Source organism: Fundulus heteroclitus, unplaced genomic scaffold (genome assembly GCF_011125445.2).
Source record: "Fundulus heteroclitus isolate FHET01 unplaced genomic scaffold, MU-UCD_Fhet_4.1 scaffold_62, whole genome shotgun sequence".
NCBI classification, from domain to species: Eukaryota; Metazoa; Chordata; class Actinopteri; order Cyprinodontiformes; family Fundulidae; genus Fundulus; species Fundulus heteroclitus.
The window spans coordinates 32,403-39,617 of record NW_023397055.1 but is presented as its reverse complement, the minus strand read 5'-3'; positions in this window follow the sequence as shown (position 1 = coordinate 39,617).

The window sequence follows — 7,215 nt, the reverse complement described above, 5'->3', positions numbered from 1 at the left end:
TAAAGACTAGTTTTAATCTCATTTTCTAACACTTTTCCATTCGTTTCACCTCCTGATATGTTTCTGTGACTAATCTAGTGGTTAGAGCAGCGGTCTTTGGTTCTGAGAAGGCTTCAAGAACCCGGTCCAGACCCAACAGATGGTACTATGGGTCACTGAGCCAGACCCTCAGATTCCTCCCAGGCGCTGGAAGCTGCCACCGCTCCCTGAGGGACGGGTTAGATGCAGAAGACACATCTGGTTGGAATCTACAATGACATAAAGATTTCTTCTTTCTTCTAAGAGTGAGCTAAATTCATTTAAAGAGTAATTAAACTTCACATCAACTTTTTCTCATGGTTCTGATGAGATTCTTCCACTCTGAACGACCCGACACTCGTATGTCCCGCTGTCCTCAGTCCTCACGTTCTTCAGAACCAAAGACACGTCTCCATCCCTCATCGTTCTGTCCTGCAGATCCACCCGGTTCTTGAAGGATGGATGCTGGTTAAATGCATCAATCTGCTCATCTTGGTACACCAGGACATATTCTGAGCCCAGACCGGTTCTGGTCCACTCTACCACTATAACAGGGTTCTTGCTGGTGAGTCCACATGGCAGAACCACATTATTATCTCCATGCTGAGCTGTGATCTTCTGCTGACCTGCAGGAGAGAGAAGGAGTCACACTGATAAACCTGCAAGATGTGGAGCTTTATGAGGCCATTACACAATTATCCCTCTGAATAAATATTCATCTGTTTTGGACCAAACAGGATTTCTGAGGCTTCTTTCATTTCCAGAACAGTAAATATATGAGAAGACATGAGGGGCGGCTGTTGGTGCTGACTGGAGGCTGTGGTCCATTAAAAGGTTATTTCACTGTTTTAAACTGCTGTAACTGAACTCTGCACTAAACACAGATAGTTGGAAAACAAAAACATTTATTAAACCTTTATATATTTATAAAAGCTCATTATTTAGCATTTGTTATCCTTTTAGGGAGAAGAATGATTGGTGTAAGGATTTTCATTCAGTATTTTACAGATTGTTACAAACAGCTACACACATGCTGCTGATTACTTTCTGACCATAGATGCTGATTAAAAGCTAAATTACAGAGGGTACGGAAAGTATTCAGACCCCATTAAATTTTCACTCTTTGTCTCATTGCAGCCATTTGCTAAAATCAAAAATGTTCATTTTATTTCTCATTAATGTAAACTCAGCACCCCATCTTGACAGAAAAAAAACAGAAATGTAGAATTTTTTTGCAAATTTATTGAAATAGAAAAACTAAAATATCACATGGTCATAAGTATTCAGACCTTTTGCTGTGACACCCATATTTAACTGACATGCTGTCCATTTCTGATCCTCCTTCAGATGGTTTTACTCCTTTATTGGAGTCCAGCTGTGTTTAATTAGTCTGATTAGACTTGGTTAGGAAAGGCACACCTGTCTATATAAGACCTTACAGCTGACAGTGTGTCAGAGCAAATGAGAACCATGCCTGAGGAGTTCAGAGACAGAATTGTGGCAAAAATAATTACAAAATAACCTCAATAGCTAAATATACAAATTCCCAAAATTTATATGAATTACAAATAATATTACAAATAATATCTAACAATCTTTCAGTCCTGACTTCTTGCCTGGGACTCTGGAGGAGAGTGTGGCTGGGTAGACAAGGCACAGCAGGGCAGGCGGGCTTCACTTGTTTTTTAAACCCTACAGTCTGACATGGCAAACAGGACATCAGCCAGATGTGGGCCACCTCTGGCAGTGATGGCACGGTTCACCTGCGGCATGCCACATGGGACTAAGATCGCTGTGGGCCAGATCTGTTCATGGAGTCATGCACTTTTTACTTGTTTGGAATGACCATGACCTGGATGACTGAGAATCTTCACCAGCATAGATGGTCCATAGCAACCTAACCCACCGCTACATTTCAGAGTTCACACCTTGGAAAACTCTCACTTTGATCAGGAGCATTCTTCCTTACATCAGCAAAGGTTATTTCAAGTGCTGCCATCATTTCTTGAACATAACCTACTTGATTTCCCAGGTGGTCCAGTCCCACCTCATAGTTACGATATCCGTATTCACCGGCTTGAGTCCCTTGCTCAGGACTTAGAACATTTTGACCCAGATAATCAGGATTCAAACCTTCATGATTATCTGCAGGAATTCCAGTGTTGTCTTTTTGACCTGCCCTCTTCCTCATCTTGTGAGATACTAAAGCTTATTTGGAAAACAGCCAGAAATGTTCATGTTTTCATTGAAGCTCTACCTCCAGAGATTCATGACCGTTATTCAGCTCTTTGCCAAGCTTTAAGGGAACAATATTCTTTTTACAGGGATCAAGTTTCTATAACACTTGATGCTTTTGCAGTTCTTAAAAAAGAAAACTAACACCCTGAGAACTTTGTTCCTTGAGCCACGGCACATTTTTTTACACTTACAAAATTCTGGGGCACACCACCAACCAAAATGACACTCTAACACAGTAGATACAATACATATATTTAATAATATAGTTAATTTATACTCAGTGTGAAACCTGGGTCTGTTTCGATGAACACAAAATGGATATCCTGGCAGGAATGGTAGAAAGACACACAAAGCTCTTCCTCAACAGCTCTCAGTCTCTCTCTGTTTTTCGTTTTCATTGCAGTCAAGCTTGAGAAGCTCAGCTCACATAGATATGTGGTTGAAAACGGGAGCAATGTCGAAATAGCTTTGTTGGCCAGAATGGAGAACTCCTTGGCATCAGATAACCAAAAACTGTCCAAAGGAAGATATCAGCAAAGTTTAGCTTTAAACCACCATCTTGTTTCAGTTCAATAAGTTCCTCTTGCTCCTTTAAACTCATGTCCTTTCCAGCAACGGACGCTGAGCTGTATGGGTCCCTAACCCAGTCAAGGAATTCTGTGAAGGCTGAAGAGAAATAAAACGACAACTTCTCCTTGACAGTTTTCAAATGTGTGCCAATCACCTCGCACATTACAGCAGTGTTGCCATCATGACGTTTCTCGGTGAGCAGGAACATCTCAAGGTTGCCACGCTGCACATGTTGCCAGATCTGCACCTTTAAACGGAATCCGTTCATTTTATCAGTGCTTGTAAGCAGGTTTTCATTTCGGCCTTGCATCCGTGTGTTCAGTTCATTCAGATGATGAAATATATCAGCCAGCTTTGCACACCACTCATCACTTGCAAGCCGCTTTGAGTAATGGGACCTCTGGTTTGTCAGAAATACTTTAAGTTCCTCTCGCAGCTCATACACAGGGGCCAGCACTTTGCCGTGTGGAGCAATAAGACCTTATGTTCCGCTCCCATTTCCTCAGACAAAGATGCAAATAAGCGACATTTCAAAGGTTGCGTCTTCACAAAGTTCACTATGCGCACAACATCGTCCAACACTGGAGCTAGATCTGCTGGTAAGGTCTTTGCAACGAGGGCCTCACGGTGCAAAAAACAGTCGTAACAATAACATCTGGGTTTCTTTCTTTGACTCTACTTATGAAGCCTTTGACACGCCCGACCATGGCTGCAGCTCCATCAGTGCAGACACCTGTGCGGTTTTCCCACGTAAGCCCGCTTTTGTCAAGATATTCCAATGTGACCCGAAATATTTCCTCTCCTGATGATTTTTCTGGCAGTGCCTTGCAAAATAGGAAGTTTTCTCTATCCACAAAACGCACGTTGGCCAAGAGCGGACAATGTCCACTAATATCTGTCGACTCGTCAATTTGCAAGCCAAATTTCTTACTGATGCGCATCTTTTCCAAAACAACAGTTTCGATGTCCGCAGACATGTCATCAATATTTCTGGTAATTGTGTTATCTGAGAGAGGCACTTTAGCTATCTCTTTGGCCGCGTCAGGACCGAGCATCTCATTTACAATGGCTTTACAAGCTGGCAGCATTAATGTTTCTGCCTCAGTGTGGAACTTTTATAATTTAGCTACGAGTTCAGCAACAAGGTAGCTAGCTTTGAGGGCTCTCTCGTCTAACTTTGGCGGCGTCGGTGCTGTCGCATCCTCGGTGAAAGTAAATCCAAATGAAAGATATTTTTCGCTGTATTGCCTCCAGCTCACCGTCTTATATTTTTCCTTTTGACCACTCATACTACGGCCTTCATCTGTGTTAGAATTTTGTCCAGGGCCCTCTTTGGCATTTGCATTTTCCCTTCTCAAAAACTTCTCCATCACTGTCACTTGCTCGTCTTGCTGAGATCCCAAACTGTCTCGTGTCGTGCAGCACTAACTCTATTGTCTTTACAGGCATTTATCGCCCTCTGCTGCCACTGCTGCCACTTTTAACAATTCACTTTACTGAATTGTTAAAAGTGTTGCCACTCATCCACTTTTCTGTTGCTGTCTTCTCTCACAAAGAAAATAGACCTGAGCCTGTGGCAGTGATCCAAAGCACACAGCCAAGATCTCAAAGGTTGGATCAGAACCCGTCTGTTAATGTCCTAAAGTGGCCAATCCAGAGTTCAGACTTGAATCTGAAATAATATCTCTGAAAAGAATTTTGCACAGACATCTGTGATGATTTTTTTTATTATGTTCTTTGGTCTGATTGACTGTTTCCTTCCATTCTCTGCTCCACTTTCAGCCACTGCTGAGTTCACCCTAATTAGTTTAACCTACTGCAGCTAATTATATGTTTCACTACTGTTTATTTGCACAAAATACAGCATAGATCAGCGTTATTCTCATTGTCATTGTTTTAACAACGATGCAAGTGTCCCTGTTTTTCCTTGTCTTCGTCAAAACGGAAACTGGAACGCAAGAAATCGGAGATGACGTAATCTGTGACTCATAAATTCTGACCTCTGAGGCAAAAGGAATGCACCATTATACCTGCCTTGCATGCTCACTCTGCCAGAATGACCAATCTGCATTGTCTGTATGTTGCTCCCAGTTGTTGTTAGCCCAGCCTGCCAGACCCTGTGTTCCTGCGTTTGACCTGCCATCACTGATGGAACATTGCCAGTGACCAGTGGAGGGTATGGTCTACTGAAGCATTGCACAATGTGGAAATTAAAGTCAGAGTTTTGTGGATGATGTTGCTTATTGACTTGTTATTGATGCAAGAACATTTTGTATAAATGGTTTTTATTTAAATAAAAATTGTTTCCAGACTTTTGGCATCTAGGGTGATTCTATTTTCAAAGTTTCAAAGTTTCAGAATTGTTTACTTTATTCTGAAGCAAAGATGGAAAATGAAATCCACTGATACTCCATTGTATCCTCTGAACTTTAAGAAATGGCACAACTTTAAAACATGTAGTTTCTGTGAGTGCTTTAGCCTCATGTGAGACGTTAAACTGTTGGATGGGATAGAATAAAACAAACAAAGCCAGTTCTTCTTTAACGTTTTATTTCACTTGGCTCTTCAACAATATGTTGCCTCTCATGGATGAAACTGAGCTCTTCTCAGGTTCTGACATATTATCAGACAAGCTGAAGCTGTCTGTTGGTGGTTTTGCAGGGTTTCTTTAAAACAAGCAAGTTTACAGTTGCAATAACCTGTGATATCTGCTGAAAGTAGATTACACGGTGCAGATCACCATTTTGACCTGAGATTGATTCTGAAGATGAGTTTTTACACGCTGATAACATCGCAGAAACCCAACCTGTAAGCCATACTTTCACTAGTGGAATAAGTCAGAGCCGGGCCGGGGGGTGAGGCAAATGACCGGGCCCTTTAATAAAGTGATTGATGAGTTTTACCCAGAATGCACTTGGAGAAAATATCAGTGGTCCACTTGAAAATGTGCCTCATAAAGTTAAATATAAGAGTGAAAATAAAGCCAGTCATGCTGAAAAACATTTTATTCAATATTTTACACCTACTGCATAATTAAAATCAGTCGGGATTTTACTGTTTTTAGAAACCATGACTAAACAATTCTCTGTAACTTAATTCATCATGATGTCACTGACTCTTATCCTGTTGTCTGCAATGTAAAGAAGGTGGCAGAGTCCTAAAGCTGATCCCAAAACTAAGGCTGAATTACATTGCCAAATGAAGTACCCTAGAGTTACTTTCTGCTTCCAAGGGTCTTACCTCCAACTCCAGTTGTAGGCAAAGTGTTTGACTTTGAAGTGACCTTGAAGGTGTAAACACTTTTTAAATAAACTGTGTGCATGTGCATAGCATGTGAACTCTATCTATTCATCCATTTTCCGTCACGCTTTATCCCTGTTGGAGTTGCGAGGGGTTGCTGGTGCCTATCTCCAGTATTTAATGGGCAAGAGGCGGGGTACACCTGGACAGGTTGCCAGTCTGTCGACAGGACAAACAACCATTCACACACACACTCACACCTAAGGAGAATTTAGAGAGAGACCTATAAACCTAACAGTCATGTTTTTGGACTGTGGGAGGAAGCCAGAGTACCCAGATAAAACCCACGCATGCACAGGGAGAACATGCAATAATATGAAGAAGTTATTTTTTTTGGCTCAGGATTGGATGTGTGAGAGAGTGAAAAATAAATTATAGATACAATAAAACTTGATTCTTTCTTAAAATGTATTAAAGTATACATTATATGAAATACCATATGTGTTTTTGTTTAAGAGCCTAAAACAAAGTACTACTGCATGAAAACATGTATTTATTTACATATTTATAGTGTGAAAATTGGATCAACATCGTGGAGTATGATTCATGATTTAACTTCCTTGGTAAATGCATCGGGATCCTCCAACAGAACGCTGACATTGCCTTCATCTGCTGTGTCTCTGTATTCAACGTCGTACTAGAAGAAGAGCTACTTTTGGTTTAGTTTTTTTTTTTGCTAATTCAGCCTCTCTTGAAAATCACACGATTTAGTGCACTGGCCTCTGTAATAAGATATTAGGGCGTTGTCCGTGTTCATGTAGCTGCTGCAGAAAGATCTCTGACAGCATATAAAGGAGGAGCAGCTATATCAGATACCAGCGTGCTGGTTGATGCAGATATTGGGCAGGAAACCAGTGGTGTGTAACTGACTATAACGGTAATGATGACGTTAGGGGCCTGATGATGCTTAGTGTCAGACACGCGGTTGTTTAATAGAGACGTTAAACTACAGTTGGAAAAACGGTAGGTAATTTTAACCTGAAAGTTGGTTTATGGCTGTTCTGTGCATTTGTTTTTAAAGAAAAATCCACCTTCTCCTTTTTTTTCTCTCCACCAGAAATACTTATTCTGTCTAAATCAGAACCAGAG